Raw genomic sequence first — 15,246 nt, forward strand, 5'->3', positions numbered from 1 at the left:
TTATGGGATTATTATAATAGGGTGCTAATACTTTAAGGATAGAGTTGAGAGTTGGAGTTGCTTTGTCTTTCTGAATTAACTCTGATATTACTGCTCTCTTTACTTGTGAGTGATTTTTCAGTGGCAGGCTGTATGTGATTGACACTGGTTTGAGCAGCTGCCAATACTCCTCCGGATCTGAACCCCAGGTTTAGTGTAGATCCATCTCTACTTGAGGGTGAAGCGCTTACAGTCCATTCTCTTTTATGATCCTACTCAAAACGCCACAGACAAGGTTGGATCTTTCGGATCAGAGAATGCTGCATCTTTGGGTTCTAGCCTCTACCACAGAGACCGTAATCTCCCCGGAAATCGGCTGAACTGGTGTCTCGAGAAGTCCCCAACAAATTCGTCGATTAGCCTTCTGAGAGATGTATATTCAAGATGTTGGTCGTCCTTGTCCAGTAAAAGACGCATTCTGACCCAAGTAGATGCGGGTGTTTGTCAGGTACGTTCGTCTTAATGTGATGAACAGAGCTAATTAGTTAGATCATCCTATTCACCACGACGAAGTACGAATATACATCTTAGAATTAATCAGACACGGATCGAAGAGAAACAGTAGTACTTTTATTAATTCATAGGACTCAGCAGGTCTCCTCCCCTCAACTTAGGAGATTTAAAAACTCATACTGAAGATAAAACACAATGGTAAACGTGTATGATGCTCTCCTAAATCGAAGTGTGTCTGAATTACATAAATAGAATCCCTTAAATACTAAACAAATGACTAGTAAGAGTAAAACAATCTATTTAGTGCTAAAATCTACTTCTGGAGCCCACTTGGTGAGTGTTTAGGCTGAGTTTTAATGAGATCCACGTGTTATGAGGCTCTTTGGGTGTGGAATGCCAGCTAGGGGGTCCTCTCTGGGCCTTTGGACACTGGGCTCTGCTCTTTGGGCGCTGGACGCCTGGAAGGGGGCAGAAAGCTGGCGTTGGACGCCAGTTTTGGGCCTTCTAATCCGAAGCAAAGTATGAACTATTATATATTGCTGGAAAGCTATGAAAGTCAGATTTCCATAGCCGTTGAGAGTGCTCCATTTGGACTTTTATAGCTCCAGAAAATCTCTTCCGAATGCAGGCAAGTCAGATCCAGACAGCATCTGTAGTGCTTTCTCTGTCTCTGAATCAGACTTCTGCTCCAGCTCCTCAATTTCAGCCAGAAAATATTTGAAATTATCCAAAAACATAAAAACTCATAGTAGAATCCAAAAATGTAAATTTAACACTAAAACCTATAAAAACTTAATAAAAACTAAATAAAAACTACTAAAAACTATATGAAAGTGATGCCAAAAAGCGTATAAAATATCCTCTCATCACGAAGAAAAAAGAGGAAGAATGTAATACCCTAATTATCCTAAGCCTTACCTCGCGTCGTAAGGCAAAGGTTAATCAAATGTTACGACAGTTCTAAAGCTTATATATATTATGTAGAAAGAAGTAATATATTTTAGAAGGCCGATGAAGGATACAACTCAAAAATAGGATTTGAAAAGCGCAAAATGTGCACACGAATCTACAACTTAACGCAAAAGAAATAGATATAATATAACAAAATATTAGAGTATAATAGTATAAAGATCTAGCCACGACAACAACTTTGGAATAGTATAACAAAATATCAGAATATAATATTGCAAACTTCAAGGTGGGAAGAAGTATACCTCAATATTTCACCAGGCAACAAGTGAAGAAGTTGCTCACCGAGGCCAAGAAATTCTTGTGGGATGAGCCCTTTCTATTCAAGTGATGCCCAGATGGAATGATTAGAAGGTGTGTGCCAGAAAGTGAGATGAGAGACATCCTATGCCACTGCCACAGTTCAGGTTATGGTGGACATTTTGGGGCCGAAAGAACAGCTGCCAAAGTTCTTCAGAGTGGCTTCTATTGGCCATCCATATTCAAAGATGCCAGGAACTTTGTAAATCAGTGTAATGAATGTCAAAGAGCAGGAGGCTTGACAAGGAGAAATGAAATGCCCCAAAACTTCATCTTGGAAGTGGAATTGTTTGACCTTTAAGGAATAGATTTTATAGGACCCTTCCCTCCATCATATTCATTCAAATACATATTGGTAGCAGTAGAATATGTTTCCAAATGGGTGGAAGTCATAGCAACAACTACATGTGATGCACAAATTATTCTCCAATTTCTCAAGAAGCACATATTCACCAGATATGGAGTGCCTAAAGGTCTCATTAGTGATGGTGGCAGCCATTTTTGTAACAAACAGATGGATAAGCTACTCCACAGATATGGGGTAACTCACAAAGTGGCCACACCATACCATCCTTAAACTAATGGCCAGGCTGAATTGGCAAACAGAGAGTTAAAAAGAATTCTAGAGAAGACGGTTGGAGTTACAACAAAATACTGGGCAAGGAAGTTGGATAATGCCCTATGGGCATATAGAACTGCATTCAAAACCCCAATTGGGAGGTCACCATTTCAGCTAATCTATGGCAAATCCTGCTATTCATACCCTGGGTCGAGATGTCCGACCCGGGATGATTAGCGTCAAAGCGACCGACCTCTTTAGGTCGAACCATCCGACCTCTTCCCAAAGAGCTCGGACAAGTCGACAAGACAGCCCAAAGAGGGCCCAAAATCGAGGAACACGACCCAAGTCCAAAGGCAGCCCAAGCCTACAGAGAGAAGGGCGATTCCCTGGAAAGATAAGCTGACCTCACCCAAAGATAAGATAAGATAAGATAACTAACTTATCTTATCTAAAAAGGTCACTCCACACCATTATAAATACACTGGACCACCCAGGTATAATTCATACTCTGATTCTACAAAAAACCTGCTTAATACCCTTGCTAACTTAAGCATCGGAGTCCCTTGCAGGTACCACCACCCTCCGGTGACAAAGGATCAGCAGCATAGCCAGTCCAACAAGTTGGATACCACAGCTCCAGCCGCCATTCACCAGCCGGACACGTCAGCTCCGACCAAGTACAGAAGATTTTGTCTGAGATCGACTTACAATTTCAGGTAACCCTCGGAACATTGGCGCCGTTGCCGGGGAATCTGGAAGTCATCCCACCACCATGGCAGATGACCATGACAACAACCACGATTCAGATCTAGAAGATAGAACGCCGCACAAGAACGCGGACACTACATCAAAAGATACTCCTCAACCTAACAAAAACAACGATTCACCAAATGTGGAAGCCGTGGAGGCACTTCAAGATCGTTTAAAGCAACTCGAAAAAGAGGTAGAGCATCAACGAGAAGCTGAGAGAGACCTACGAAGGGAAGTTAGGCGACGCCGCGAGTTAGAGGACAAACTCCTAAAACTCGAAGCAGATCTTAAGACCAAGACTACTCGATCTGGTCACGAAGACGACTCCCGTAAGGACCAAGACCCATTCACTAAAGAGATCATGAGGACCAAAATCCCAAAGGACTTCAAACTTCCCGACATGACTTTATACGATGGCACAGTAGATCCCGGCCATCATCTCAGTAACTTCAGAAGTAGAATGTACCTCACCGACGCCTCAGATGCAGTTCACTGCAAAACCTTCCCGACCACTTTAACAAAGACAACAATTAGATGGTTAGACAATCTACCCCCTAGGTCCATCTCAAGCTTCGACGACTTAGCCAACAAGTTTCTGGCCATATTCTCCATCCAAAAAGACAAAGCTAAGCACGCCCCTAGTCTATTAGGAATCAAGCAAGGAGATCGAGAAAGTCTCCGCAGCTACATGAAAATATTCAACAAAGCATGTCTAGACATACAAAGCCTACCAACAGAGGCCGCCATTATGGGTCTCATCAATGGCATGCGGGAGGGATCTTTTAGCCAATCTATATCAAAAAAACATCCCACATCTCTGAACGAAGTGCAAGAACGAGCAGAGAAATACATCAACATGGAGGGAAACTCTCGACTGGGAGAGACCTCAAAATCCGGATTCTCCTACTCCTCCCGAGATAAGGATAAAGAGTCCAAAAATAAAGAAGACCAACATGGGGAAAAAAATACCACAATTACACTCCTCTTCGGGTGTCCCTTGTGGATGTCTACAGAGAAGTTTGCCATACTGAAAAAATACCCCCAGCTCGACCACTCAAAAGCAAAAAAGGGGGAGGAAATCAGACTGAATATTGTGAATATCATCGAATCCGTGGACATTCCACCAATGAATGCTTTGACTTAAAAAATGTCATAGAAAAAATGGCAAGAGAAGGGAAATTAGATCGGTACCTTGCCGACCGAGTCGATGAGCAAAGAAAAAGAAGAAGGGACGAAGATGTCGGACGAACTGAGCGATCACCTCGTACACCAGAGAGACACGTACACATGATACACGGAGGATTTGCGGGAGGAGGAATCTCCAAATCATCTCGCAAAAGATATCTTAAAGAAGTATATCATGTCGAGGGAAAAGAGGAAGCACTGACATCCCCACAATCACTTCTACCAAAGAGGATACATCCGGCATCATCTCAGGACACGACGATCCCATGGTCATCACTATTATACTGGCAAACGCAAATCTCCACCGCACACTGGTAGACCAAGGAAGCTCTGCCGATATCTTGTTCAAAACTGCCTTCGACAAACTCGGCCTGGAAGAAAAAGAACTCAGAGCATATCCAAATAGCCTGTTCGGACTGGGAGACACTCCAGTTCAGCCACTTGGATACATCTCACTACACACGACCTTCGGAAAAGGAAACCAGTCAAGAACACTCAAGATAGACTACATCGTGATCGACGTGAGTTCAGCCTACAATGCCTTAATAGGTCGGACAACCTTAAATCAGATCGGCGCAGTAGTCTCAACTCCACATCTATGCATGAAGTTCCCAACTACAGAAGGGATAGCTACAATAAAAAGCAGACCAGAAGACAGCGCGCCACTGTTACAACGAAAGTCTAAACCTCAAAGGCAAAGGAGAAGAATTCCACACCATCGAACTCGGTGGAATTCAAAGGTAGGAAGAACTCCGCCCACAACCCGAAGGCGAAGTAGAAAAAGTCCAGATTGGAGATATCTCGGACAAAATAACCAATATCGGTACAATCCTAAAAGGAGACACAAAAGACTCACTCGTACAGTTCTTACGAGATAACGTCGACCTCTTTGCATGGAAGGCTGCAGACATGCCAGGCATAGACCCCAAGTTAATGTGCCACAAGCTAGCAGTCTACCTAGGATCTCGGCCAGTACAACAGAGACGTAGAAAGCTCGGACCAGAACGATCCCAAGCTGTGGAAGAGCAGGTACAAGCTCTACTGGAGGAAGGATTCATAAGAGAAGTCAAGTACCCACTATAGTTAGCTAACGTCGTCTTGGTGAAAAAATCAAATGGGAAGTGGCAGATGTGCACCGACTATACTGATCTCAACAAAGCCTGCCCAAAAGATCCTTATCCACTCCCAAGTATCAACGCTCTGGTGGATGCCTCCTCCGGATATAAATACCTCTCATTTATGGATGCATATTCGGGATACAATCAAATCCCGATGTACCTACCCGACCAAGAAAAAACTTCATTCTTAACCTCAAAAGCAAACTACTACTACATCGTCATGCCTTTTGGACTTAAAAACGCAGGAGCTACTTACCAGAGATTGATGAATAAGGTCTTTACGGATCACATTGGAAAAATCATGGAAGTCTATGTGGACTACATGTTAATAAAGACACAAAGTGAAGAGACGTTACTGTCCGACCTCACCCAAGTATTCGACACTATAAGAAGGCATGGCATGCGATTTAATCCTGCAAAATACACCTTCGCAGTAGAAGCTGGCAAATTCTTGGGTTTTATGCTCACACAAAGAGGAATCGAGGCAAATCCAAATAAATTCCAGGCCATAATCTATATGAAAAGCCCAACTTGCGTCAAAGAGGTACAACAGCTCAATGGAAGATTGGCAGCCTTGTTCAGATTTCTAGCGGAATCAGCGATAAGATCTCTTCCCTTCTATGCTACTCTAAGGAAGGGAAAAAGGTTCGAATAGACAATGGAGTGCGAACAGGCCTTCCAAGATTTCAAAAAGTTCCTGGGACAACCTCCTATCCTAACTCGGCCACGGGAAGGAGAACCCCTCGTATTATACCTCGCAGTAGAAAGTCGGGCAGTAGCCTCAGCATTGGTCCGAGAAAGTGACAGTGGGCAACAACCTGTATACTTCATTAGCAAGGCACTATAAGGATCCGAGCTAAACTACCAAAAAATAGAAAAATTCGCCTATGCTCTCATCTTAACATCTCGATGACTTTGTCCATATTTCCAAGCCCACAGCATCAGGGTTCGGACCAATCAGCCAATAAAAGGCATTCTGCAAAAAACAGATTTAGCAGGAAAAATCTTACATTGGGCAGTCGAGTTGTCTGAATTTGACCTTCAATACGAAGCTCGGACAGCCATCAAATCCCAATATTTGGCTGACTTCATTGCAGAATTTACAGACACCCTAGAAATCCCCACAGAGTGGAATCTCTATGTAGACGGTTCCTCAAATAAAACTGGAAGCAGCGCGGGTGTAATAATTAAAAGCGATCAGGGAACTCAAATCGAACTTTCCCTCAAATTCGGGTTTCCTGCCTCAAACAACCAAGCTGAGTATGAGGTGCTACTAGCTGGTTTGAAGCTGGCTAGGGAGGTTGGAGCTCAAAAGCTTATCATCTTCAGCAACTCACAAGTAGTCACTTCACAAATAGCGGGGAGCTACGAAGCCAAAGATCCCACCATGAAAAAGTACCTGGACAAAACCAGGGAACATCTCGGACAACTCAGGAAATATGAGGTCTGCCACATACCTCGAGAACAAAATGCCCGAGCTGATGCACTCTCAAAGCTAGCCAGCACCAAACCAGGGGGCAACAATAGAAGCCTCATCCAGGAAATGCTGCAGAACTCGTCAATCTCGGAAGAAGAAAAAGTCCTAGCTATAATAAGCCTGGATCAAGGATGGATGACTCCCATAATTAACTACCTCAAAATTGAAGTACTCCCCACAGATGAGAAGGAGGCGAAGAGGCTAAAAAGGGAGGCACAATACTACACTATCATAAACAATACTCTATACAAAAGAGGGATTTCAATACCATTGTTAAAATGTGTACCGACTTCCAACACAAAGGAAGTTTTAGAAGAAGTACACAGTGGCATCTGTGGCAATCATCTCGGAGCGCAGGCACTTACCAAAAAAGTACTCCAGGCAGGATTTTATTGGCCAACTCTACAAAAGGAAGCCACAGAGTTCGTAAAGACGTGTCCACCATGTCAGAAACATGCCAAATTTCACGTCGCCCCGCAAGAGGAGCTCATTAGCGTAACCTCGCCCTGGCCATTCGCAAAATGGGGACTCGACCTGCTCGGACCTTTCTCTTAGGGTACAGGACAAGTCAAATTCCTCATAGTAGGGGTAGACTACGTCACAAAATGGATCGAGGCAGAACCTCTAGCTAACGCCACTACTCAAAGAAGTCGAAAATTCCTATATAGAAATATTGCCACAAGGTTTGGGGTTCCATACTCCATCACCACAGACAATGGAACCCAATTCATAGATGCAGGCTTCAGAAAGTTAGTGGCCGACTTGAACATAAAACACCAATTCACCTCCGTAGAACATCCACAGGCTAATGGACAAGCCGAAGCGCCAAGAAAGTCATATTGGTTGGGCTAAAACGGAGATTACAGGATGCAAAGGGAGCCTGAAGAGAGAATTTTTGCGTGGTCTAGAAATTCACAGATAAATCCTCGTTGTAGGTATAGCTTCTAAACCAACAAAAGTCCTTTCTTACAAACGTTTTAGTTGTCACAAGTAACAAACCCCTTTTAAAATTGATAACTAAAGTATTTAAACCTCGGGTCGTCTTCTCAAGGAACTGCAGGGAGGTATGTTCTTATTATTGGTTATGAGTTTTGTAAATTGGGGTTTTGAAAGTAAGGAACAAGTAATTTAAATGACAAATAAAATAAATAAATAACTGTAAAATAAACTCTTGGCAAGGTATGGGAATTTGGAAGTCCTATCCTAGTTATCCTTATCAATGGTGATGAGAATTGAGTTTTAATCCCACTTAGTTAGCCTTTACTAAAGCAAAGGAAGGTCAAGTGACTAATCAGTTTGATCCTCAGGTCCTAGTCAATTCCTAAGAAAGGACTGGAATTATTGAAGTTCAATTCAATTAGCAAAGACAACAATTATCAATCATGTTGAGTTTGATAACTCAAGAGTTGCCAATTAATCAACCAAAGCCAAAAGGGGAAAAGTAAACTTACTCGAATAAAAATGTCTTCAGATTGGAAGCAACAGTAGCATAAATAAAAGAAAGCAATAATAAACTGAAATGCCTCAAATTATATTAAATAGAAATTCAAATCTAAACATGAATGGTTCATAAGCCAAATTGGCAACAAAAGTAATTAAAAGAAAGCTTTAAAAGATCTGAAAGCAAAAGAGAAATACAAAGCAAAAGGAATATTGAACCTGATAAGAAGTTGGAATACTAAATTGAAATAATAAGAAATCCTAATCCTAAAACTTAAGAGAGAGGAGAGAACCTCTCTCTCTAAAAACTACATCTAAACTATGAAAAGTGAATAATTGGAGAGCTCCCTCCCAATGGATGCATTCCCCCACTTCATAACCTCTAATCTGTGCCTTCTGGACTTGGATCTGGGCCAAAAAGGGTTTCAGAAATCGCTGGGAGCGTTTTCTGTAATTTCTGGTGCGTGGCGTCTATCACGCGTCCGCGTGAGTCACGCGGTCGCGTCATCTGGAGTTTTTCTTGTCACGTGCTCGCTTTGGTCACGCGTACGCGTCGCTGCCTTTTCGCGCTGGGCATGCGACCGCGTCGTCCATGCGTTCGCGTCGCTCTCAGTTTCTTCAAAAACTCCATTTTGTGCTTTCCTTCCATTTTTGTATGTTTTCTTTCCATCCTTTAAGTCATTCCTGCCTTAGAAGATCTGAAACTACTCAACACACAAATCACGGCATCGAATGGTAATAAAAGGTAATTAAAATAAATAATTTCAAAGCATAGGAAACATGTATTTCACATATATCACATAATAAGGAAGGGAAAGTAAAACCATGCAATTTTCATGAATAAGTGGGTGAAGGATTGAATAAATCTCTTAAATTGAGCACAATATATATCATAAAATATGGGTTTATCAACCTCCCCACACTTAAACAATAGCATGATCTCATGCTAAGTCCAAGATAAAGAATAAGGTAAGGTTAAAGTGGTGGAATCACATGCAATGCAATATATCCTAAATGCAACTACCTAAACGAATCATGCAATTCTAATTGTTATTCACTTGTATATAAAACTTACATGTAGTTAAATTAATTCACATTCTCAAGGAATCATATATGCATAGCCAACCTTAGATAATGTTAAAGTACTTTTACAATTGAGATGGGTAAAAATACTTTTCAAACTTGCAAGACAATTAACAATTCAAGCAGAGATATATGGTGATGAGCTATTGAACCCTCACTGGATTTTGTGTTTACTCTCTAGTCACTCAGTGTTTATTAAGTTAATCACTCTATTCTTCTTTTTATCCTTACTTTCTATAACTTTGTTCTTCATCTAACCAATCAACAATTATAGAATACAGTCATACAAAAATCATGAGATCTTTTTCAAGGTTGTAATGGGGCTAAGGTAAGGGTAAGGGTATATGTATAAGGCTAAATGAGCTAATAAGTGAATCCTTGATTTGTCTAAGATCTCACCTAACATACATATTTTGTAATTCAAAGTTTCTTAACCTATTTGCCCAACTTTTCTCACTTTGTATTGCAAGCTCATGCATTAACTTAAATTTTATCCCATGTGCATTGATTCTTTTTATTTTGCAATTGGGGAATTTTTGTATCCCCTTAATTAAATACCAAAAATAAAAATATTTATTTATTTTTTTTAATGCACATGGTAATTCAATTGTTTCGATTTCACATGAGCATGCTTCCCATATTGAGATATATTTTGAATTATCTTTATTCTTTTTTTTTTAACTTTCTACCTTTGTTTCTGTCATCCATGTTCCCATTAAGTTCCCCACACTTAAACAATACACCATTTCTATCTTAAGCTAACCAAGGATTCAACTTGGGATTTTTATTTTGTTTTTTTGCTTAAGGTTAGTAATGTGGTTTATAGAACAAGAGGGGATTAAAAAGCTAAAGGGGGTTAACAAAGGTGATGTAAAAGGTACGCTAATTTGGGATAAGTGAGGAAAATTCAAATGATGGCCTCAATCATCTCTTAATATGTATCTATACTCTATATTGGACATATAGATTAAAACAAAGTAAAGAACATCAGAATAAAAAGAAGGGCGAAATACACAGGAATGAAAATGATGGTTTGAATGTAACCATACAATTAAGCTCAAAACTCACAGGCTGTGTGTTCTCTAGCTCAAAAATCATATATCAGTTATACATGTCATGCAAGTAAAATTTAAGAGTTCCCATTATTCCCAATGTAAAAAATTTTTGGGTGGCTTTAAAGTTTTAGTGTTCCTCCTTGATGAAATGTTGTTAACTAACGAACATGTTATGTTCTATATACAAGGTGTGTGGATTGTTTTTGATTATGTTAAAGTCTCTAGTGTAGTTCCTTTTTATTTTCAATTTAAACCAAACTATCATATGCTAAAAGGGGTAAACTATACTAATCAATCCACAGATTCTATAACTAATAAGTTTAGAATTGCAACTAAACTAAATGGCTAAAATATGAACTAAGGTGCAAAATGCAGAAATAAAAGTAAAAACACATGAAAAGAACAATGTATAAGTACTGAAAGATAAAAATAAAAATAAAGATAAAAATACAGAAAAATAACCAAAATAAAATAAAAGAGTCTGTAGTGGTTCACCAAAAAGATATGCCAGAGATGGCGACCTCCCCACACTTAAAATAAAGCATCGTCCTCGATGCTCACTCAAGCTGGGTGTGAAAGAGTATCATCACTGGAAGGATGGGCTGCTGGGGTCTCTGTGGTAGCCTGAGGATCTGCAGACTGGATGAAGGTAGGAGGATCTGTCTGCTGCAGTGGAGGATCTGACTAGATAGGAATCTCGGGGTCTGCGGCCTGTATCTAGTGTGGCTCCTCCTGCTGTGGCGCAGCCTGCTCCAGGCCTGTTTGCTCAGCCTGGGCATGTGTCTCCTCCTCATGAGCGCTCGCCTCCGCCTCAGAAGTGTCAGAAGGGGTGTCAGGCTCGGAGGGGATGTCGCCGCCGGATCGGATCATCAACTTGAGGTGCTCATAGCGTCGCTTGTTGCGACGCTCCATACGGTCCAAGCGGGCGAAGAGGCGATGCACCAAATGGTAAATAGGCTTAGAAGCAGGTGGGGGTGCAGTAGGTGGTGCTGGTGCAGCAGTGGAAGAAGAAGGGGCAGCTGAAGGCATGGCTGTGTCAGCAGAAGCGGCGAGGAATGGGGGTGTATAGCCTAAAGCCCGAAACTTCCTGATGTGAGGGATAATCTTCTTGCAGTCCGTAGCAGGTGGCTTCTCATCAGCATCCTCCCAAGGCACGTCAGCTCGACGGCCTAGCTGGGTAACCAGGTAAAGGAAGGGAAGGGTGCCTCTGATATGGACCCTGGCCATATAGTGCCAGATGAATCGTGGCAGATACAGGTCTTTACCCTCCATCACACACCAGAGGAGGGTGCCAGGAGAGACATAGAGGATTCACCTCTTTTCTGTTTGCCAGTGGTGGCTTTGCCTTTTCCTTTTCTTTGAGGGTTAGACATCCTGAAAAACAGAAAACTAGGATATGATAAAAATAGGAAAATAAGTAGGCAAGTAACAAGATAAGCACATAGTGGCAAAGGAGTAGTAGAATATGAAATGAGTTGAATAATTATGCATTTTGGGTTGTGTTGGAGTTAAAAAGCTGAGATGAGAAATTACGATCCAAAGTGTATTATAAGGAGAAAACTTGTTAATTAGGAGCAATAATAATCATGCCATGAGTTAAAAAGTGGAAAAAGTTAGTCAAAAAGCAAAGGGGGAAGTTAGAAAGTGAAAAGTGGTAAAATTGAAAAAAAAAAAAGAGGTTAGAAGGCGAAAATCAGTGAGTTAGTAAAAAGAAAGTCAGAGTAAGTGGCATGATGACTGATAAACCACTATTTTATGGTTTATAATGTGTTTAATTGTGTGGTTTTATCATGATCTTTACCCACTTATTCATGTGATTAGCATGCATTTATATTTCCTTCCTAAAATTATTACATGATTGAAAACTGCTTCCTAGAGACTTTTAATTATGTATCTTAATTCTCCTTTATTCCATTCGATGCCGTGATCTGTGTGTTAAGTGTTTCAGGCTTTATAGGGCATGAATGAGTTGGAGATTGGAATGGAAGCTTGCAAAAATGGAAGGAACACAAGAAGTTGAGGAGATGACCAGCGAGAAGTGACGCGGCCGCATGGCTCACGCGACTGCGCTAAAGAGAGGAAATCGAAGTGACGCGGCCGCATGGCTCACGCAACCGCGCAGATTGGAATAGCACAAGTGACGCGGAGGCGTGGACGACACGGCCGCGTGGCAAGCAAAACGCCGAATGACGCGTCTGCATGAATGATGCGATCGCGTGACGTGCGCGATCTGCAGAATTCGCTGGGGGCGATTTTGGGCCCTACTTTGACCCAGTTCTCGGCCCGGAAAAGCTGACTAGAGCCAGAGAACATGCAGAAACGAACAACAACATTCATTCTAGACAGTTTTTAGTTTTTAGATCTAGTTTTACTCCTCCTCTAGGTTTTCTCTCTCTACACATTCATAGTTCTTAGGATTTTAATTTCTATTGTTCTTTGCATTGGGATATTGAGAAGAGTTATTACCTCATCAAGATTTCATCATTCTAGTTCGTTTTCTTTACTTGGCTTTACTCTTCCATGTCCTTTAATTTACTCAATTTTACTATTGGATTATTTTAGAATTTATTAATACAAGAATTACTTTTATTTTTAATTGATTCCTTTGAGTTTTATTTATCATGTCTTCCTTTAATTCCCTTTCTTATGTTATAAGTTCTACATTCACAATGAGCGAGTAGTTCCTTAACTTGATGGAGAGTTGATTGAAAGGAACCCTTGAGTTGGGGTGCTTAAAAGAAAAATTGTAATTGGGTTTATTGTTGGAATGCTCTCTAATCACTGACACTAATCCTTTTCAATTGAGTGGATTGGGACTTGTGAATAGAAACAGCATTCCAACTTGTTTGACCTTCCCTTACCTAGTAAAGGATAACTAAACAGAACAACCTTCAATTATCAATTAATCTTGAGAGTACTGCAACAAGAATAAGGCTTCAACTAATCTAATCCCAGTCAAGGCTTCTATTTAAATTATTTAATTTCTCTAATTTAATTTCCTGTTTATTCAACTCAAACCATTTTGAAAACATCTGATTAATAAAATAGCACACCTTTCTGTAACTCGTTGGGAGACGACCTGGGATTCATACTCCCAGTATTTTAATTTTAATTTTTGTGACAACCCTTCTAAATTGATAAGCGGATTTCTGGTTGGTTAAGAACTATACTTGCAACGCATATCTTATAACAATTCTTAATTCGCCAATTTCCGCCACGTCAATTTTTGGCGCCGTTGCCGGGGAGTTACAATAGAGTGCTAAAGTTATTAATTAGAATTTATTTATTTGCATTTTATTTTATCTTGCTACTATGAGCTGCTTGTTTCTTTCGCTAGATGACGCGTTCACTTCCTGATCCAAGCTTGCCAGTATTCGATCCTGAGATTGAAAGAACTATTTCACGAATAAGGCAAGCTCGGCGTCGGTTAGTCCTCTCTGAGGGCGGATCTGAAACATCATTTGAGGAAGAAACCAGCCCCCGTTCTACTGATTCGGTTGATTTACGTGTAGGTGACATGGCAGAACCTAAGAGAGTTACTATCCAGGAGGCTGGAGCCCCTGATTTTACAATGCAACCGTTTCAAGCGCATCACCCAGTAGTGGCTACAGACTTCGAAATAAAGACTGCACTGCTCAATTTGATGCCCAAGTTTCATGGCTTACCTGCTCAAGAGCCTATCAAGCACCTGAGAGATTTTCAAGCAGCCTGTTCTATTGTCAGGTGTGATGGTGCAGATGAAACTTCAATTTTGCTGAAAGCTTTCCCGTTTTCTCTTGAGGGAAAGGCAAGAGAGTGGTACTACACTCAACCCGCAGCAACTGTATCCAACTGGGATACACTTAGAAGAGAATTCTTGGAAAAATTCTTTCCAGCTGAAGTTACTGATAAACTAAGGAAAGATATTTCCATGATTGTTCAGGACGAATCTAAGACTCTCTATGAATAATGGGAGCGCTTCAATAATCTTCTGGAAGCATGCCCCCACCATATGATTGACAAGATAGTGTTGCTCGGTTACGTCACACAGGGCATGAGGCCCCAAGATAAGACCACATTGGAAAGTGCTAGCAATGGGTCTATGAAAAAGTACAAGACCACTGATGAGGCATGGCAATTGATCATCGACTTAGCTGAATCCACTCGGAATCACAGATAGAAATAAGGCCGTTCAAAAGCTGTTGCAGAAGTATCCTCTAGCAGAGAGACTACTGCTCTAACTCAGAGTATCTGTGAAATGACCAACTTGCTCAAGCAGATGCAATTGAATCAACAACAAGTTCAGCAAGCTCAACCTTCTCCACCACAGCAAAGCCAACAGTTAGTCCCACAGAGAGTTTACGGAATCTGTGCTGATTATAGCCATTATACTGATGAATGTCCGCAGCTCCAGCAGGAAGACAACACCGTGGCAGCCACTCATAACTTCTATGACCGCCCCAACCAAGGGTACAATCAAGGTGGCAATTACAACAATGGATGGCAAGACAATTCTAACCAAAATTGGAGGGACAACAACAACAGAGGAGGCAGAGGCAAGCAAGGAAATCAGAGGTGGAATAACAACAATAACAGGCAACAGAACCAGAACCAGCCTTACATAGCACCTCACCTGAGGCAATCCCAAGGACCACAGAATAACCAACAACAGACCTCTCAACTTACTTATCCTTCCTCATCTTCTAATGACGACTTACTACAATCTATTGATCGGAGACAACAGACCATGGAAAATAACCTTTATGCTACACTAAATGGTCTGAATTCTACCCTGCAAGCTCTTGTCTCACAGATTGGATCAATGAATAACTCCAA

At 41.1% G+C, this 15,246-nt stretch overlaps 1 non-coding gene across 1 annotated transcript; it reads right to left on the reverse strand.

Moving 5' to 3' along the window:
* Positions 1–14,320: 14,320 nt before the first annotated feature.
* On the reverse strand, positions 14,321–14,428 carry LOC148576991 (small nucleolar RNA R71). Its single transcript, XR_015902954.1, has one exon. It is a non-coding gene; the product is annotated as a small nucleolar RNA R71 (small nucleolar RNA).
* Between the last annotated feature and the right edge of the window lie 818 nt (positions 14,429–15,246).

The sequence above is a fragment of the Arachis ipaensis genome, chromosome B1, assembly GCF_059453495.1.
Source record: "Arachis ipaensis isolate K30076 ecotype BB chromosome B1, ASM5945349v1, whole genome shotgun sequence".
NCBI lineage: Eukaryota > Viridiplantae > Streptophyta > Magnoliopsida > Fabales > Fabaceae > Arachis > Arachis ipaensis.